At 36.7% G+C, this 12,490-nt stretch overlaps 1 long non-coding RNA gene across 1 annotated transcript in view; it reads left to right on the forward strand.

Annotated features, from left to right (window-relative positions):
* The window catches only part of LOC114085523 (uncharacterized), a 66,321-nt gene extending 54,379 nt beyond the window's left edge, over positions 1 to 11,942 (forward strand). Inside the window, exon 4 of the long non-coding RNA XR_003581486.2 lies at positions 11,519 to 11,942. This is a non-coding gene — a long non-coding RNA (uncharacterized lncRNA). The remainder of the gene's footprint in view (positions 1 to 11,518) is intronic.
* The last annotated feature ends 548 nt before the right edge of the window (positions 11,943 to 12,490 follow it).

The raw sequence follows: 12,490 nt of genomic DNA on the forward strand, positions 1-12,490 counted from the left end.
AAAAAAAGATGTTTTATTTAATACACCCATCATAGAAACAAATCAAAGTCACACTGCACAATCATGAAATTTAAATCTTGCCTCCCAATCCTGACAAATAAACATGACTCCAGATATTATCAAAATTGCCCAGTTAGGAATCACTGATCTTGGTCTCCGGCTCAATGCCCCAACCTCAAGAGAAGCTTTCTTGGCACTTCCCCCCTCACTCATGTACCTGTGCTGTTCTGTTGTAGCATTCACGCCAGCTGGAGATAAAAATTATTTGAATTTGCTTGCTCTCCGTCTTTTCCCCTACATGGACAACTTTCTGAAAGCAGAGACCACTTCTGGGTTTTCTTTTCTTTTCTTTTTTAAATTACTCTTTTGTAAGCAAAACTCTCAATAACAATAATTCCATGTTAATCTAATAAATAATTTGTTAGAGAATAAGTGAAAATTCAGTAAATAAAAACACAAAGCTGGGCATGGTAGTGCATGCCTATAATCCCAGTGGCTCAGGAGGTTGAGGCAGGAGGATCACAAATTCAAAGCCAGCCTCAGTAAAAGCGAGGAACTAAGCAACTCAGTGAGACCCTGTTTCTAAACAAAATACAAAATATAGGACTGAGGAGATGTGGCTCAGTGGTTGAGTGTTCCTGAGTCCAATCCCTAGTACCCCTCAAACACACACACACACACACACACACACAAAGATGTTACATAACTAGTAGTTACAAATCAGAACTCACCATCATCTTATATTTGGGGAATAACAACTAATTATTAAGGGATAAAGTGAGAGGAAAAGAAAAGAGAGGAGAGAGAAAGGAAAGGAAAGGGGAAAGACAAAATCAAGGGGAACAGGAAAGTGTGGGGTTTCCTTAAGCCCAAAGCATAGATGACATTTTTGAGAAGCAGAGCTACAGCAATCCTAAATATGGCTGCATATTGAAACAAACGTGTGTTTGAGGAGTGTGATGTGTTCCTTAAAAGTTCCTATGCTTTTAAGGAACATCTTTAATATAGGTATCTAAATATTACCTGGAAAGTTTTTTGTTTCCTTCTGGATACCTGTTTATATTCCTGTCTAATTCAAAACAGTTATTTATTGTTATTTAAACATACAATAAAGCCTGATGACTAAATCGCAGGCAAATCAGAGTTAAAGAGTATAAGCACTCTGTATTGGGCATTTAAATTAGACTGAAGAATAATTATGACAGTCTAAAAGTTTAGTCTAAAATATAATTGTAGTAAGCTAAATATTTTAAAAGATTCCGAATCAAATAAAAAAATCCCAGAAGGCTTAAGAAGATGGCGGAAGGGAGTTAGGCAGTGAGGCCCATTCTCCTCATAACACAGAAAGCAGGCAACAAAATGAAAATTAGAATTGAGAGGTGGGTAACAACGTAAATGCTCTGAGAATCAATATTACAATGTCTGAGACCTGGAGAGACTTGAAGATAGGTCACCAGCTTAGAAAATAAGTACAGAGTCACCAAACCCTTAAATGGAACCAGGGTAAGGGAAGGGGGACGGGCAACAGAGAGTGGAAAAGAGAAAGAGAGAAAGAGGAGGAGACAGCAGAAAAGCTCTTAAGATCACCCACTTAAAAACATGTGGCAAGGCAGACAAACTTTAAAGCAATGGGAAGAGCAGCATCCTTGAAGCAGATGAAACAGCTTCAAACCAAATGGTGCAAAGCTGTGCTGGGAGTGTGTAGCCATCTTGTGGAGCCCTCAGCCAACTAGTCACTTCCTTAAATCAATACAGCCTCTGTCCCCACACCCAGACAGATGCAAATTAAACCAGAGAGAAGTCCCCTGCAGTGGGAATCCTTAAGAATTCAGCTAGAAAGAACTTCTAGAAGGATTGCTATTAACCAAGCTGAAAATGAAAATCCCTAAACCCCTCTCCCTCACCAGAAACAACGGGAGAGAGGAGGAGCACACACTGTGCCTAAGCCGGTGCTTGGCTTATCCTCCTTGTAACCTAGGCAGAGGTGGAAAGCTCTGTGCAGACTTCATGGGGCCCAGGCAGAGAGAAGAAGCAAGACAACTTTGGCCCCAGCAGAAGCAACCAGGCGCATCAGGAACACACCAGCACTGACTGGGGTGTGGGGTGAGAGGCTGCACCAGACACTGTGGGAAACCTAGGGACTGTTCCTCAATCATGGGTCACTGTACCAGAGGGAAGCTGGTTGATTATCCAGTGACAGATATGGTTTCTGAATGTTGGCAGCCACTAGCAGAAAGTCTCTAGGAGAAATTGCAGGAGAACCCCCAGGAAACTTAAGCAAACATGTCCACAACCACAGCCAGAGGGAGGTCAGTTAAGATGGAAAATTGCCTGACTTGTGGCTGCAACTGGAGTGGAAAGCACATTTTTTTGGACACTGGCTGGACCCTGCATCAGTCATAGTCAACAGACGGAATCAGAACCCACCATTCACAATGTGGGGCAGTGGAAATTAGAATCCAGTTGAACCACGAATGCCTTTACTACAGTACTCCAGAGAGCAGCATTGCCCAGGAATATTTCTGTAACAGATCAACCATGGAAAATACACAACTGGAAGACCTGTACTTACAGACAGCCACCAAGACTTTACCATCACCAAGAGGATCCTATAGAGGAGAGCAGGTACATGGTGACCCACAGAAATCACAAGAATGCTCCAGAGCCTGCAACCTGAATTCCTGCACATAATAGAAACAATCAAGATGCAATAATGTATCCTCTGAGCTATCAATAACATGCCCCTGAGCTGAAAAACCCGAACTGGATGGTGGGGAGTCCATAGCAACTCTGGAATGATGCATAGCTAAAGAATGATGGATATCTGCTAAATGTCCAATCCTCAATGAAATCCAAAACAAGATTCAACAAGAATTTTCTTCACTTTGGCAAGGTTTATTACAAATAACTGTAATGTCAACTTTGATCATACATATTTTCTTTAATTTGTTTGGTAGTTGATACCCTAATAGCCAATATTGTAACTTCAACTTATTTGGATATATTTCTTCTAAAGGTTTAATGCATTAATTGAATCAATCTTTCTACCTTTCCCTAGCTCTGGTTTATACTTGCTCCTCTTACTCCCTATCTGTCCTCTTACATTCTCTGCTTCTACCTCAAAAACCCAGCATTCATCTATTTCTCTTTTCTATCTTGTTGTGCATTATTTTTTTCTATCTTTTCTCTTTTTTATTTCCTCCTTCCTTGTCTTTTTTGTTGAATTTTTCTTCTTCCCTTCTTTTAGCCATCATTTAAAGTTATACCAATTTTGCTAAATTTAATAAGGAATTTTTTGACCTATTTCAGAACTATACTACAAGTTTATACCTGGATTTGAGTAACTATGGAGAACATTAACAACAAGGTTTTTGTTTTTCATAAGGTTAAATAGCATGAGGCTTGGCTCTGAAGAGATTGTAGAAAATACAGTGTCAGTGACATCTCTCAATGTGGTTCTGATATTGGGAGCAGCAGAAGTCACACATCGAATTAGAGTATCAATCAATATCTGGATATTTGCTCAAATCAGGGTTTTAAGAGAAAGATGCTTATAAAGCAGTCTCTTGCTTAAAGGAAGAAATGATCACTGTTCCAATAGATGGGTTTACATACAAAAAACATAAAATAGAAAAGAAACAAACCACTTCAAATAGCCCATAATGCTTTAACAACTAACTCCATAGATATTACAGTGGAAAAAATGTCAGAGAACAAATTTAGAAAGTTCATAGTTAAAATGTTCTATGAGCTAAAAGAAGACATAAGAAGTGAATTTACAAAAAAAAAACATAGGAAGTGAAAGATTATTTTAATAAGGAGAATTTTATTTTTTAGAGATTTTTAAAAAGAATCAAACAGAAATCCTAGAAATAAAAACTCAATAGATGAAATTAAACCTTCAATGGAAAGAATCACCAATAGTTTAGACCACTTTAAAGATGGATTTTCAGGCCTCCAAGACAAAGTATTTCATCTACCCAAATGGAACCATGAGGCTATAGAAATCTTAAACCAATCAATATCAAGTGATGAAGTTGAAGCAGCGATCAAAAGCCTCCCAACAAAGAAAAGCTCAGGACCAGACAGAGTCTCAGCAGAATTCTGCCAGATCTTTAAAAAAGAACTAAAACCAATTCTCAAATTATTCCATGAACTAGAAAAGGAGAGAATACTACCAAACTCATTCTACTAAGCCAATATCACCCTGATACCAAAACCAAACAAATACATATCAAGGAAAGAAAACTTCAGGATGAATATAGATGCGAAAATTCTTAATAAAATATTGGCAAACTCCATACAAAAACACATTAAAAAGATAGTACATCATGATCAAGTGGGTTTCATTCCAGGAATGCAAGTTTGGTTCAATATACAGAAATGAATTAATGTAATTCACCACATAAATAGACTTAAAGACAAGAATCACATGGTTATCTCCATAGGTGCAGAGAAAGCATCTGATAAAGTACAGCACCCATCATGCTTAAAACATTCAAAAAATTAGGGATAGCAGGAACTTACCTCAACATTGTAAAGCCTATGTATGAATGGAGAAAACCTGAATGCATGTCCTCTAAAAACAGGAACAAGACAAGGAGGCCCACTTTCACCACTCCTACTCAAAATAGTCCTTGAAATCCTAGTCAGAGCAATTAGGCAAGAGAAGGAAATTAAAAGTATAAGCATAGGAAAAGAAGAGCTCAAATTATCTATTTGCTGGAAACATGATCCTATACTTAGAAAACCCAAGAAACTCCACCAGAAGAATTTTAGAGCTCATAAATTAATTCATCAATATAACAGGATATTCAAGATGAACACCCATAAATCAATTGTGTTTCTATATTCCAATGATGAATCTGCTGAAAGAGAAAGGAGGAAAACTATCTCAGTCACAATAGCCCAAGAAATAATGTTTGGGAGTCAATCTAATAAAAGAGGTGTAGGAACTCTACAATGAAAACTATAGAATACTAAAGAAAGAAATTGAAGAAGACCTTAGAAGATGGAAATATCTCCCATGTTCTTGGATAGGCATAATAAATATTGTCAAAATAGCCATACTACCCAAAGTCTAAACAGATTCAATGTGAGATTATATATATATATATATATATATATATATATATATATATATATATATATATATATAGTGTGTGTATGTGTGTGTATCAAAGTAGATCAAAAAACTATAATTAGACCAGAAAATCTGCAACTGCTACAGGAAAATGTAGACCCAATACTCTGGCGTGTTGCATAGAAACCAACTTCCTTAAGAAGACTCCAAAAGCACAAGAAATAAAATAAAAATCAATACGTGGAATGTCATAAAATTGAAAGCTATGCAAAGCAAATGAAACAAAATTAAGGGTATGAAATGAAGTAAGCCTTCAGAATGGAAGAAGATCTTTGCTACCTGCTCTTCAGATAGGGCATTAATATACAAAATATATAAAGAACTCAAAAAACGTAACAAATGGGCAAAATACCTAATTAGACACTTCTCAAATGTTAAAATACAGATGGTCAAAAGTATTTAAAAATATTCAATATCTCTTGTAATTAAGGAAATGTAAATCAAAACTACACTGAAATTTCATCTCACTCCAGTCAGAATGGCACTTATCAAGAATACAAGAAATAATAAATATTGGTGAGGACGAGGGTGGGAAAGGTACACTCATACACTGATGGGTGGGACAACAGATGAGTGCAACCACTCTGGAATAGCAGTATGGAGATTCCTCAAAACCTAGGATGCAACCACCATGACTCAGTTATCCTACTCCTCAGCATATATCCAAAAGATTTTAAATCAAAATACTACAGTGATACAGCCACATCAATGTTTTAGAGCAGCATAATTCACAATAGCCAAGCTATGTAAAAACTAAGTGCCCTTCAACAGAAGAACGGATAAAGAAAATGTGATATACATAAACATACGTGTGTGTGTGTGTGTGTGTGTGTGTGTGTGTATAATGGAGTATTAGCCGTATAGAAATTATGGCATTTTCTGGTAAATGGATGGAAGGGGAGACTATCATTAAGTGAAATAAGCCATTCCCAAAAAGGAAAATGTCAGATGCTTTCTCTGGTATGAGGAAGCTAATTCAAAACAAGAAGAAAGAAATAGCAGGAGAAAGAAGGATAGGGCCGAGAGAAAGGAAAATAAGGGAGTGGGAAACTCATCAACATGGAGGAAAGATTAGGAGAGTAAAGGTGATTGAGAGGGAGGAAGCAGGGATGGGCAAAGGGAGGAACAGTGGAATAAATCGAAACAAACTTTCCTATGTCCATGAGTATCACACAGTGAATCCCAACATGGAGTATACTCACAAGATACTAATGTAAGAAAACTATAAATAGATGGCAGAAAAATCAGTAGAGGAGAGGATGGGGAGCAGGGGGACACTGCTGGGGACTGAATTAGAGCAAGTTACATTCCATGTTTTTGTGATTGTGTCAAAAATGTGTCCTAATGTTCTATGTAACTAAAAGGAAACAATTAAAATTGATAAAAACAATAAATAAGAAATCCCAAAGAACTCCACTTAATTTGAATCAGAACAAACTGAAAATACTTTGTTACCCTTTTATATTTTCTGTACTTTTAAAAAATGTCTATTGCTGTTTTCACTTTTAAATGTGTCATTTTCATCATATTTGAGATGTCTACAATAAAGACTTCATTTGGTTATAATAGTTTCCTTCTCCTTTTCCCCATTTGAAAATGAATAGGTACTTTTATCTTATGCAGCTTGCACCAAGAAATTACAGAATGAGTAATTATTCCCCTCCTGCAGGTATTCTTTTAAAGTTTTAATCATAATTAAAAGATTACTGGCTTTATTTCCATAAGCCATTCACTCTGAGCACTTAATTATAAAAGTGAAATCATAATGCATATGCCATTAAACCTTATTGATAAGAAAATGAGCACAGAAAAGACTCAGTATGATAGGATCTTTATAGAACTGTTCTTTTATGTGGTTCTTCTATTGTACATAATTTTGCTAAAACCATCTTACTCAAATTGTGTTTTCTACCATTAGCTTGCTGAATTTTCTTTTTGGCCACTAGAGGTCTGCCAGAGCTAACTTGAGAACATGATGGCCTTAGCGTCTAGGTCCTGGAGTTGGCTTGAACACACCCATCATCATTCCTCCATCCTTTCACTGATTCATTAATTCACTCAGTGTTTATTTTTTGCTGGTGTGTGCCAGTATTGGTGCTATTTACAAAGGAGCAGGGAGCTGTGAGTTCTCTCTCCCCTGGTCTATCAGACTCTCTATCTCCCACCTCCCTTTTCTCTCAGGCATCTCCATCCTTTCTTGGTCTTTGACTTTTGCCTCCTTATTTGCCCCATCTCACTCACCTTTGCATTTCAACTTACTAATTAAGTCACCCATCCTAAGATCTTTTTTCATTCTGATCTTTCTCTGACTACCACTCTGAGTCTCTCTACCCTCTCACAGATGAACTCTCAACAGAGTTATCAGTGCTTTCTCCCTCTCACCTCCTTTCCTATTCCTATTCTCATTGCAGCTGGACTCCATTGAAGCCGCCCTAAGGTAGCAATTGCATCCTTGAGACCTTCTCTCCTTGTCCTCAGGTCTCATTGTTTGAGTCCTGAGGAGTTACCTCCTTAGTGCCTCCAGAGTGTGACCACCTTCTTCCTTGCCTCACCTTTATCCAGACTCTAATCATTTCTCATCTAAATTATACCCACAACCTGCAATACTCTGAGGTATTAATCATGTTTCCTTCCAATACATTCTCTTCCTCTACCGCAGTGATCTTATGGAAGCACGAATCTAAATGTGCACCAACTCTCTAAGACCCTTCAATATTCCTTGAATTTTCAGGAAAAGCACAAATCCCTAGTAGAGGATAAAAGCAGCAGTTGTCACAGGCCTCAGTTTTATCTCCCTGTACCTGCATCAACCTCTTCTTCTCCCAGGCCTCCAAATACCTCAGGCTTTCTACTTGCCTCTGTTCCTTTGATCACCACTGATTTTTGTACCCATCCTTCTTTTCTGTGTTGCATCTCATCTTTTTGAGTATTTTTTCAAGAGTCTATGGGTAAGCTAGGCCTGGTGGCTCACATCTATAACCCCAGCAGCTCAGGAGGCTGAGGCAGGAGGATCTCAAGTTCAAAGCCAGCCTCAGCAACAGTGTGTTATTAAGCAACTTGGTGAGACCCTGTCTCTAAATAAAATACAAAATAGAGCTGGGGATTTGGCTCTGTGGTTGACTGTCCCTGAGTTCAATCCCCAGTACCCTCCCCAAACACAAAGAATCTAAGGGTAATACATAGTCTGTGTATATTTGGAAATGGCTTCATTTCATTCTTATTTTCAAATAATAACTTGATGGGAACCAAATGCCAGCCTGGCAGATAATTTTCCACATTCCTTTGAAGATAGGATTCTAATTTTTTTTTAGTTTGTCTCATTGCTAATGAGAATTCTGCTGTCATTCCTGTTGTTGTTATTTTATGAATAAGTTATTTTTCCTCTCTGCTTATTTTTTTTTCAATTTTCAGTTTTTCTTTTTTTGCTCTATAGTTTCATCTTTAATGTCTATGTATGATTTGTTTGTAGTTTTACTGATTAAAAAGCATTGGAATTTTTAAATCTGAAAAACTCTTAGATACTTTATTCTAGAAAAGTCAGAGCTTCTACCTTTCCCCTATTCTTTTTAGTCTCTCCTTTTCTTACTATAACTAAACATATGCAGAAGTTGATCACTTCATCCTACCTGTATGTCACTCTGGCATATTCTGAGTGAGCATCTCAAATCTATCTTCCAATCCACTTTCTGTTTTGTTCAGCCATTTCTATTCTATTGCTTAAGCTCAACCCCCTACTTGGAGAGGTAAGCTAAGTTTTCTTTGAGTCAACACAGCTTTATGTACAGGCCAAGACATAATCATATTGTACATGTTTTAATGATCTGCTTTTTTCTCTCTCTCCCATTTTAAACTCTTTTTTGAGGGAAGATCTGTGTCTTATCTTTGTATTCTCTGTACTTGATACTGTGCCTGTGGCATAAGGGGGAGTCTATAAACACTGAATAAATTAGGGAGTTAGTCAATGTTCTACATATCCCCACCTTTTGTCTCAATGTGCATACCTGTCTGGTGTTATTGATGCCCTCTTTCCTCTCTACATGTCCTTATACTTCCTAGGCAATATATTGTGGGGGCTTAGACTATACTTACTTTGTACACTACTATACTACCAGGGCTTGGCACATAAAAAACAACCAAATATATCTGTCATGCATCTGTGCTTTCTTAATTATTTCCTTCTCGCTAGCTAGAAGAAAACCCAAAGGATGGTATATGTGACTTGAAGACATTTGCAATATTAGTATTAGTAGAGTTGAGGGGATATTAAAGGATCTACATTTTTAAATCATAGACTTCCAACTCTTCTGCTGACTGCAATAAGTTAGGCCCTAGTTATATATTTTCAGCAATTCTTTCATTCTAATCAGGTGAACTGATTTTTCATCTCTATGGGAGAAGAAAAGTAAGAATTCCAAATATCTGATATATATTACTTCTAACCAAAAAGGAGACATTTCAAAAGAGAAAGAACTTAGGTATTATTAGAAAGATAATGCTTTTTTCCCATTCCTAACATTTTCTCTATATGAAGGGATATTTATTAGAGCAACACTAGGACCCCTCTCTCTATGCCCTCACCACACATTCCCCTGTCCCTACCTCAGCTGCTCTACCTCCCACCCATAATTGGAACAATTATTGTTGAATACATACATGGATATTCCAGCTCCTTCCTTTTTCTTTGTTCTGAGGAGTAGCCATGCTGCAGTACTGGTTCTGCTTCTATTGGGAGACATCTGCCACAGTCCAGAGCTGCTTCGTAGATACTTGTACATAATTTGGGGGTTCAGTATTTGGTAACTAACTTGACTACAGACATAATCATGATCTTTTTATTTTTTTAAATTGGTTCTTTTAGTGTAACTGTGATATTTTCTCCTCTGTCTGCAAAAAAAATAGCTTCATTTATGAGTAGATTTAGACCTAGACAAGACAGGAGGGAGCTATTTATTAGTACTCTTTCAAAAATAACAACACATTTCAGCAGCAGGTAACAGTCTATGTTATGGTGACCCAAAGCATTTTCTGTCACTTTTATAAAATATCAATAGATACATTCATTCATTCAACAAATATCTACTGCGCATCTATACTGTGCCAGACTTTGCACTTCTCTTAATTAAACAAAACAGCCCAAGTCCCTATCTTTGTGAAACTCACATTCCAATGGATCAAGGAAACATATAATTAATAAATAAGTAGGTAATCACAGCAACTCAGGAGTCTGAGATGGTAGGATCACAAATTTAGTGCCAACCTGGGATACATAGCAGAACCCCATCTTAAAGTAAATAAACAAATAATATTTTTTAAAATAAAATTAGTAAGTGAAATGAGGTGAGAGGAGGGGTGTCAGGTTAAAGTAATTGGGAGTATCCAGTGGGGAAGTGGGGAATAAAGGAACAACCTCATAGAGAGCATACCATTTGAAATATTTGAACCAAGAATTGAAAGAAGCAAAGGTATAGGGTGTAGAGATATCTGGGGGAAGAAATCTCCACACAGAGAACACATATCTAAGGCACAAAGAGTGAGAAGGCCAGAGGCAGTGATGTGAAAGGAACGGAGGGCAAGAGAGGAAGCATTCCTGTGATAACCAGTCAGAGATGGGGAAGGGAACTAAAGGCGGTAAAGGGTATACTAACAATATGTGCTTTCTCTCAGAGTGATATGGGCTACTGTTGCAAGGTGGAAGACAAGGAGAGACATGTTTCACATTTCCAGAGGCTTCCTCTTGCCACTGTGTTGAGAATAAACCTAGACAGCCCAAGCATAATGCTAAAAGAACATCCCTTACGGATGACATTTGAAGTTTACCAGAGACAATACCTCTGATATTCTGTGAAATTCTGTTCAATTTAAATCTTGATACATTGTTCAGGAATACTGGAAAAAATACATCCTTTCTCTCTTTTTGTAGTTTTTCACATAAAAGGCTGAAAGAAGACCCATCCTCTGAATAGGAACATATTAAAACATTCTTTCTTCAATTTACGTGCTAAGTCATGTATCACTTGAAAAATTCAACTATGAATAATTATTTCAACAAAATTAGAAAATAAAACTTCACAGACATGTCTTTAAGATTACCAACTTGCATATACTCTGCAATCTAAATTAAGGCTGTGAAACTACCAGTTTCCTAAGATAAGCAACAGGATGTTTGCATAATCATCTTTTTTTTTTTCTTTATTATTACTCAAGTGTACAGAGTATAGGTCAAAAGCAGCATTGTTCTCACAGGAACAATAAAATGCTAATTTTACTTGCTATTTGCCTGAAGTTAACAAAATTAGAACATGGAGGAAAATAACCTGTAGTCACAAATGTGTGCAAATGGTACAATCTTAGCTAACAAATGTTTTCCTGTTACAGGTGCCATCCATGCCAATCCCAAGTATCATTTCCTTTTATCTGCTGCCATTTTGCCTTTGAAGAAACATCTAAGCATCAAAGCAAGAATGACCTTCCCTGCTTCCTCCAGATAACAAAGTGGATGTCACCATCTCCTTGGAAGAACAGGAAGAATGTCAAGGACTTGCTTTTACAACATAGTAATCTGGGGATTTTTTTTTTTATTATTCATTCAGGGATCCTATTGTTTTTTCCACTACCATCTGTAACAAAACAGGGAAATGAGATTTTAAAAATCAATGTGAAGTGTAAACAAATCATTTGGGCTCCACTTGGCTCCCGAGTGTTTTATGTTTACTTTACAGATGTAACCTTTGCAGGCATTGGCCAATTCTGGTGTGATAAATAAAATTATCTGTAAAACTAGAGTATGACGTCACCACAAACATGGTATGATGGAAACAAAGATATAACCAGTGCCCATTTATCCAGAATGACAGGAAAATGGATACTTGGATTGTCTCATTAAGTAAGAATTATTGTACATAGATTATCCATTTTCCAAGAAATGAAATAAAAATAGAATGTACTTAACCTATAGTAAGAACAAGTTAACCCACTCAGTTCACAACAGTAACTATGCCACACTAGTAATTATGAATGTCAGTGGCTATAATTTAGGAATGGGAAGTATGTTGGATACTAGGTTGAATTGATGCTAGATTTCTAATTTGACCTGAAAGTTGTTAATCTCAACAAATTCCTGCCAAATGATAATATCATTATTATTTGTCTCATAAAAGAGATGTACAAATGTACATTTTTATAAGTCAAATAATTTAAGCTTTTTAAATACTTTATTTCAGGGGAAAAAAAAGAAAAATCCCTCTAATGATAATCTTCCTACAGGAATAATATAAAAATGCATATTTTTCCCAAATTCAAATTACTAATCATATAGTACAAGCAGGAATCATGTATTAAAATACTCAA

The sequence above is a fragment of the Marmota flaviventris genome, chromosome 7 (genome assembly GCF_047511675.1).
Source record: "Marmota flaviventris isolate mMarFla1 chromosome 7, mMarFla1.hap1, whole genome shotgun sequence".
NCBI classification, from domain to species: domain Eukaryota; kingdom Metazoa; phylum Chordata; class Mammalia; order Rodentia; family Sciuridae; genus Marmota; species Marmota flaviventris.